This window comes from Nuphar pumila, chromosome 15 (assembly GCF_984573655.1).
Source record: "Nuphar pumila chromosome 15, dmNupPumi1.hap1.1, whole genome shotgun sequence".
NCBI classification, from domain to species: Eukaryota; Viridiplantae; Streptophyta; class Magnoliopsida; order Nymphaeales; family Nymphaeaceae; genus Nuphar; species Nuphar pumila.
The window spans coordinates 7,187,298-7,196,168 of NC_143263.1; the positions used below are offsets into that span (position 1 = coordinate 7,187,298).

At 37.0% G+C, this 8,871-nt stretch overlaps 1 long non-coding RNA gene across 1 annotated transcript; it reads left to right on the forward strand.

Annotated features, from left to right (window-relative positions):
- The first annotated feature begins 5,946 nt into the window (after window positions 1-5,946).
- LOC149814329 (uncharacterized) lies at window positions 5,947-7,578 on the forward strand. The gene is made up of 2 exons (XR_016427938.1): window positions 5,947-6,142; window positions 7,277-7,578. It is a non-coding gene; the product is annotated as an uncharacterized LOC149814329 (long non-coding RNA).
- Window positions 7,579-8,871: the final 1,293 nt, after the last annotated feature.

Sequence of the window (8,871 nt, forward strand, 5' to 3'; positions counted from 1 at the left end):
CTCCAAGAAACTCTTGAGATTTATAGCGTTGACTCTTTAACACTTTCTCTGTATGTTTTTTTTTTTTAATCTAGAAAATCCTCATATCAAGATGCTTATTTGCTTTGGTCATAGGTAGGGTGAACAAGAGAATCCAAAACTTGTGATTATCAATCACAGGGTCAGTCTTGTGACCAACTTTAACAAGATTCTAGGGTAAAGCATTCTCAAGTGAGAATCACAATCGCCTCAAAAGGGTTTGGCACAGTGGGATAGGGCCTAGGCTGCTAGGCAGGCGGTCTAGGTTCAAATCCCCATGGATGTCACCACTTGCGCAAGCTGAAGCGTGGTGACTTCCTGAGGGCAAAGGGTAGGTAAGCCCATGGAGTTTTACGCAGCCAAGACAATGATCGTAAGTATGGCAGGCAAAGCCAGTGCCGCTAGGTCTCTGATCCTCGAGGACAGTTTTTCCGTGTAGACATAAAAAAAATGAGAATCACAATCACAACTTGCTCTTGCAGTGGTTCACTGGACTTGAAAAAGTGTTGCTTGTGAGTTGCAATCATAGGAAGTTGAGAAAATAAGAATCACTTATAGAAAAAATAATGTCTGATGAGGATTAAAATAGAATTGGGTTTAGATTAATCAATATATTTATAGTTGCCATCAATTTTTCTATGCACAAGAGCCTATTTTGCTAAATTGGCTAGTCAAGTTAAAGGTTGGTTGGATCTCACTTCACCTCAATCCAATTGACTACTAACCCAGCCTTAATTCTTAATTGTTATTAAGTTTGACAATCACATCATAGACTGGTTGTAGGGATGCAAACTGATCCGATTAGGATCAATTAAATACATGGGAGTGTCGGATCTGAATTGGGTCAAAACATCCAAAAATCACAAAATCCAAATACTGGATCTGACCCATTTGCATCTCTATCAGGTTGGTCTTGCCCAAGCTTGGTTAAGTTGGTGAAGTATAACCAAATTCATGTCCACCAATTTCGACCTTGCAGCAACGGATGCCTATTCCATGTCAAATGACAAACCATGATTGTCACTAGCCAAGAAGGCATAGAGCCTTGTAGGATACCATACAGAACTTGTTTGCTTAGACTTAGACCAAAGACTTGGATGAGTCTTACCTGAATTGGGTAGAATGGCAACTCAGCCTTAATCTCAGGATTGACTAGGTTCATGAAAGCCTTTAGTACGGAGGCTTAGGCCTCAAAGTTCTTTTAACTTTAGGGTTAATTGCTAGCCTTCTGATTAGTTGTATCACACGAGTTAAGATCCTCTGGTCAATAAATTTCTTTTCATTTCAAAAAAAAAAAGAAAAATGCAGGTTAAGTTGGCTTGGAAGTGTCGCTGAAGCCTGGCCAAGCAATCTTAAGCCTCTGGTTCAATTAGATTGCTGGATTTGTAGAGTCAGACCATCAAGAGCAATTGATCTTTAGGCTCGAATCCCCTCTAGGGATATTAGATAGATAGGACAAACATTGTATCCTATTACATATCCTAGCTATCTAACTAAATGCATACAGACGGCTAGGGTTAGTTGTACACATTCTCACCTTATTCATACATACGATCCAAGTGGTCTGATTAATTAATTGGATGCTTAGAATATACATCAGCATCATATGCCAATCTGAGAGAGAGAGAGAGAGAGAGAGAGAGAGAGAGAGAGAGAGAGAGAGAGAGAGAGAGAGATTAAACTTTTTTTTTCGACAGAGAAAGCTGAGGTTAGGCAGACCCCTACCGGTTATACATACAACTCTATCATTTGGGGTTCGAACTTGCAATGACCCAACACAAGGTGACGTGCACTAACTGTTCCTACCAGATAAGCGAAGCCCCCGATGGTCACTTTTGCATAAAAAAACCGCCACAAGGGCTCTGCCCATCTGGCTAGGTGGGTTAGCTTAAAACATACAAAGTTGAAAGATGTCACGAGTTCAATACCTGAGGTATGCATCTTTGGCCTTGTGGCTAAAAGCAGCATGCTCTTTGATGGGCAAGGCATGCAGTTAAGCAAGTTTAACCGCTTGAGGGTGAGTCATACAGCAGAGCATCAATATCTCTAGTGAAAAATTATGCAATAATGGCATGTCCTTCATCCTTTTTATCGTGTCCTTGTGACATACAAGATTTTGCAAGAATTTCGGCAATAACATGGATATGAGAGTGAGGGCAAAGCACATGGAGCCCTACCCAGTGTTATTCTCACTTTGGCAAGGGTTCCTCAACATCAAAAAAAGAAAGAGAGTGAGGGCAAAGCAGGCTTCCTTATGGCTGATATTAGCATATTCATGAAAAATGGGGGAGCTTATTTTGTCACTCAAACACACTCAGACACGGCATAAATTATATGATCAATTGTTATTTTTCAAAAAAAAAAAATTTGAACTTGCATGTCAAAGTCACATGTGGGGTTGTACCATGGATGTTTGTGACATGGATGATGCATAATCATGATTGATCTGATTCAAAATCTGAATCTAAATTTTAAATAAGTATGAAACCAAACCTACATTAAACAAGATCCACCAAAGTTGAGTTGTTTTTGGAGTTTGTTTTGGATTCAAATCTTATATGCAATGCTGGATCCAGTGAAATATATGTTGAAGGCATGGTCAGAAATGTTACTGATAAAATCGCAAGAAATTTGAAGCATGGTTAATTTTGAATGTTTTGCAATTGTACTACAATCGTCATATTTATACATTTATTTGTACATCTTACATTTTCTTCATTGCTTTTTGTATCTTTTAATATAGTTATACCAATATTTTCTCTTTGTTTGAACTAGTTTTTTTATTTATCGTGAGTTTTTTTGTGCCAAAAAAGTCTCCAGTTTTTTAACTATGGTCCGTGCAAGCTTTTTAACAGATGAAACTCGAAACAAACTAAATTTGAGTCAAATTTGGACATTATTTTAAGTTTTATATCTTAGAATATACTATACTTAATTAGCAGAAGCTATTAAAATACTCAGAAGCTTGCTTTTTATGAAAGTTTTACACTTTTTTTCGGATAATCAAGATCCACCATTGTTTTAATAGATTTCACACAGAGATCTTTATCCAACCAGGAGGAGGAGGTTCCCATCGATCAGCATACCACCATTTGTGAACAATGACATGGGAATAATTAGAGAAGATGGATAATATGTACCATAGTTACTAGCTAGGAAACAAAATAGATACGAGAAGCGATGCATGAAGCGAAAGTGAGTGCTAGAAAGTAGTGTGAAGCGGGAAGTGGGATACGGTTAGGAAGCTATTATGCAAGTGCGTGAGAAATGAAAATGAAACACAGAGAAAGTAATATGAAGCACGGGTGGAAGCAAATAAAAAATGATGTGAACACAAAAATAAAACGATATTAAACCAACATGAAAGCTTGCTAACAAAATTTTTTAATTTTCTAATATAAAAAAAAAACATAGAAAGTGATAGGAAAGTGAGTGAGAAGTAACAAAAAACCAGAAGAAAACTTTTAAGGAAAGAGAATAGATTTGAGAAACTAAAAAAAAAAAAATGGGCTTCCTATTAAAGGGAATCAAGTTTCCTATATTTTGAAAGTGGGTTTCCCAAAGCCTCCCCTCCTTTCGGGGAAGCGAGGAGTTTCCTGCTTTCAAAGCTAGTTTTATCAGCAACAGCCCATTTGACAGTACACACTACTCTGGGAATGTATTTTTTGGGCCAAATAATTAGTTTACTAATAAGAAAGGGGTTGGTAGGTTCCGGGACTGCATTCCATGCAGCTTTAGTATTAAACTGAGAAGAAGATTTCCGAAGTTGTGAATCTTGGGCATAAATATTCCTTGCTTGGCTATTGATGAGGAGCCCGATGGAATTAGATAGTTGTGGAAGTTCATCAGAAAGTACACATGCATTCATGGCTGAAAGTATTATCAAGCATTTCATACACCATTACAAAAACGAAGCCCTTTGTAACATCACCTTGTGTTGGGACGTTGCAAGTTCAAAACCCAATGGTACTGTTGTATGACTGGTGGGGGTCTGCCTAAGTACCCCAGCTTGCCTTAAAAAAAAAAATGTCCAACCCTTAGGTCAAACCAAAATTCTATATTCTGACCATTTCTTAGCTTTTGGCATATAGGCTATGATACCCAATATTCCAAGTTTATGGCTTTTCCAAGTCCAAGATCCTTTATACTTGTTACATTCAAGCCAAATGCATTTGTCTTGCAAATATTTAATTCAAATGAGGTCCGTTCAGAACACGGATCCCATCTAGGGGTGGGCAACGGGCCAGGTGGCCGGATGGGCCAAGCGGAATTAATATTTGAGAAAAAATAAGAATTCATATTTTTTGATATATAAATAATTTAATCAAATATCATATTACATTTAATTAATTATGAAAGTTTAGAAAAATATCAAACCCTAAAACTAAATAAACTATAAAAATCAAATTATCAAACCCTATTAAATAATAAAACCTTAAAATATAAGAAAATAAATCATAAATAAATAAATAAACCCTAAATTATAAGAAAAATAAATCATAAAATTAAATAAAAAGCCATAATTCAAACCTTAATTAAAGGGAAAAAAACCCAGCCCTAATCAAATACAAGAAAAGCTCTAATAAAATTAACTATAAAAGGCCTTAATTAAAAAAAAATGATTCAAAGCCCTAATCATAAAAAATAAAAAAAACTATAATCAAATAAAAAAAAACCTAATAAAATTAACTATAAAAAAGACCTAATATAAATTTTTTGATTTGAAACCCTAATAAAAAAATCAAATAAAAAACCTTAATAAAATTAACTATAAAAACTCTAATTTAAATTTTTTGATTTGAAGCCCTAAATAAAAAAATTAATCAAATTAACAATAAAAAAACCCTAATTTAAAAAATTTGATTCAAAGCCCTAAATAAAAAATCTAATCTAATCAAACAAAATTCTAATCAAATTAACTATAAAAAACCCTGATTTAAAATTTTTGATTCAAAACCCTAATCAAAGAAAATAAAAAAAACTAATCATATTAACTAAAAAAAACTTTAATTTAAGAAATTTGATATATCTCTTTAAAAAGAAGACGAAGAACGAAAAAGAAGAAGAAGGAGGAAGGAGGAGAAACAAAAAAGAGAGGAAAGAAGAAAAGCAGGAAGAACGAAGAAGGGGAAGAGGTCCGGTTGGCAGCCTCATCACCGGCACCACCTCACCTCCGCCATTCTCACACCCTCATTGCCTCAATGTAAGAGAGGGTGAGAGAGAGTTGAGGGAGCCCTCACCCGATTTTTTTTAAATGTTTCTTGTCACGGGGTGAAACGAAAATTACTAGGTAGAAAGGACGCGACCAACACGTTCGGGAGGAGGGATCAAACAACCCCTTGGGGTTGTACATCATGGATGAGACGAATTAGACACGCTGTGATAAGTTGTCATGACTATGATGCAGACAGACTTTATTTAAATTTTGTAATAGTTTTTTAATAATATGTCAATAGAAAAACTATTTATAATTTAACAAAAACAAAAAAGATTTTTTAATGATTAAAATATTAACAAAATCCGTGCCCTCGATCCCTCTTTCTCAAAAGAAGTTCGAAACGAGTCGCGTGGCGAGTCATGCCCTTATTTTTATTATGAGATGCCCACACAAATATCGATAGAAATAAGGGAATGCAAGGGAAGTTGTGTGTGTGTGTGTGTGTGAGAGAGAGAGAGAGAGAGATCCAAAACACGCCATTGGACGGTTCTCCGTTAGCCATCCATTTTACGCCATTCCGATGCCGTTCATTCAGATCATAAATGTTGCCCATCTTCTTGAATCCCATTCTCCACGAAGTTTCCTCCCACCTTCAATTGTGCAATAATTAGGCGATTAAAATATCTTGAAGAAAGGCCTTGGAAATTTCCTCCTCTTACCATCCGTTATATATTGTTTTTCTTCGCACCCAAGTCTATCCGTCTCTCACGGGAGCAAACCCTAACCCCCCTCTCTCTCTCTCTCTCTCTCTCTCCTGCCAATGAGCCACCCTTGAAGATTGCCATCACAAATTGTTGGCGTCAAAGCGCATCAAAGGCCTTATGGTGAAGGCCACTGACATTGCTTATTATGCTTGATTGGCCTCTACCCAATCAAACCCAACAAGGTAGAGGCCAATACACCAAGGTATGCAGGTTCCTTCCCACTTGTTCCTCCTGTCCCAACCTCTCTTTCTGCACAAGTACTAATGAGAATGAAAAGCTTAGGCGAATCTCCATGAAAAAAGACGGTCTTGGGCTGGTTCCCATTGCAAGAGGGACAAGATCTTGGTGGGACGACATATATAAGTTTTATAGAAACCAGCTGAAAGCCGTTGATGAGGAAGGAGATGAAAATTTGGTTGGTAGGTAAGATGCTCAATCGGGCAGAAGAAAATGGTACCACCATAACAGTTGTTGGGATGGAGGGATTTAAGAAGACTATCCTTGCAAAGATGGTCTACAATAACTCTGATATAAAAGAAACATTTCAAAAAACCCATGCGGGTTTGTGTACCAGAGAAGCCAAAAGTGTTAATGACAATAGACCAGGAAATTTGCATTTAGAGTAAATAAGTAATTGAAGGCGATAGGATTTCTGCTTGTTTTGAATGACGTATGGGATTATAATTAGTGGAACAAGTTGAATCACTACTTATAATCCCATACATCATCTAAAACAAGCAGAAATCTTTTTTCCTTCAACTCCTTATTTATGTCTAAATGCAAATAACCAGTCCATTGTCATGAACACTTGCTACCCATCCCAGCAGTTTCTCCCATGATCCTTTTTGGATAGCTATCACAAATTTAGCTTCTCTGATACACAAACCCACATGGTTTTTTTGAAATGTCCTTTTATGTCATGGCTGTTGTAGACCTTCTTTGCAAGGGTAGTCTTCCTAAATTTCCTTATTATGGGAGATAAAAGCTCATTTACCAACGGTTTGATTACCAATTCTTCACAGCTCGGTAAGGAGCAAGGAGCTATGTCTTATGAAGCTCCAAGAAAAGATCAAGAATAAGAACTTGTTAAAGAGTTAAGAGCATTGACAAATATATAGTAAGCAAATGCAGTAGACTGCCTCTTGACTTGGCACTATAGGGAGCACTCAGTCAAAAAGAGAGAAGCAAGTCAGATTGGCAAGATATTGCTGCTAGCCCATTCTCAGATTGGGAAAGGATAGGGGATGAAGACGACATTCTTCCAGCTAGATCCTTGACGAGTTCACTTTGCTCCCTGATACAATTTCTCTATCTATTGTTCCGTCTGTCTGAAAAGACAGTACTATGCAGAAGGAAGAACTAATGACTAGCTATGGATAGTAGAGGCTTTTGTTTCAGTAGATGGTGGTGTTGAATCGAGGTCTGGGCTGAAAGGTGACCTGACTCATTGTTTGGTTATTGTTAGCTGTAGTATGAACAGTACAATGATATTGTGCAAGACTTCGTTCTTCTTTATGTTGGAGGCAAAAAATATATGGGTATGGAAGTTGGAGAGGATGTCTTATCTATGCACTTTTTTTGTTGATATGTAAGCAATGTTGTTTTGAGATATTATATATGCACATGTTTGTTGTATCACATCAATGTTTCGCGTTGGATCCTCTTTAAATTTTAGAAAGTGGAGTGCATATATAAAGAGTTTCAACTTAACTTCCAATTGACCTTAAGACGGTAATCATTTCATAATATGGGGAAGCCAGGTTTTCTACTTGGGTTAGCACCTAAATTTGTTATAGTAGTGGACCGATCTCCTTACATCATGCTCCTTGAACATCTACAGTGTGTTCCTTGCCATAAATTCGAAGCCAATAGAAAGCTATCCCCAATGGACGGTACTCATGGAATTTTAATTTTACACTTGATACTAAAATAGCTTGCTGACGTAGTGTAGTTGGGATAAGGCTTGATGATGATGATGACTAAAATAGCTTGCTTATCTTATGCACTTCTCTTTGTATCCAGACTCTCAGGGATTGTTTCAAATCCCTAACATATCTGGGCACCTTTGTTTTGATCAAAGGTGAGAAAGTAGAAGCTATGATTGTTGGTAACAAGGTTAACCGTGTGACCAACTTTCACAAGATTCAAAGCAAAAACAGAAAAAAACAATCACAGCTGACAATCACAATCACATCTTGTACTTTTTCACATTTCACTAACCTAGTAACCTTGAGAAAAGTATTGTGATTGTGATTTGCAATCACATGATCCAAGAATCACAGGGTATTGCAAACATGCCTAAAATCTGAAGTTTGAAATACCTCGGACCTCTGTGAGCTCACACCCCATCAGCATGCCTGATGCCAGCTCAGATCTGAGGTCTGAGGTATTCAAACACTTCCTCAAGGAATTGCCATTGGGTTCTCAAGAAATAGGTAAGGAAGGTCAGGGGAAGAGATAGGAAATATGCTTTATTTCAAACTGAATGCATTTCCTGACCATCCAACATTGGAAGAATAATCAATGGCAGAATGTGACGTTTTAGCTAAGTAGCCACACCCACCTGGTCTAAACAAGCCCATTAGGGTCTCCTGTGAACTGCATAATCTATGGGACAATGACAATAGCAAGTTACAAAATTCTTCTCTCCAATATCGTTGTCCAAAGATAAGAATGCTTGGATTTCAATACTGTCAGAAGACCTGTGGCAGTTCTTGCCCAAGCTGGAATCTCTTCAGATCAGAAGCTGTCCAATCATTGGTTCTTACTGTAGATTATGCAACCAGCTGCCTAAAAAGAGCATGCCTTGACTCACCATTATTGCAAGACCAATGCATTAGTACCCAAAAGCAAACAAAACACCATACTAAAAATTCATAAACTTCAATTAAGTCAATCATGCTGTCTGCTCATATTTGCAAAAATTCATTA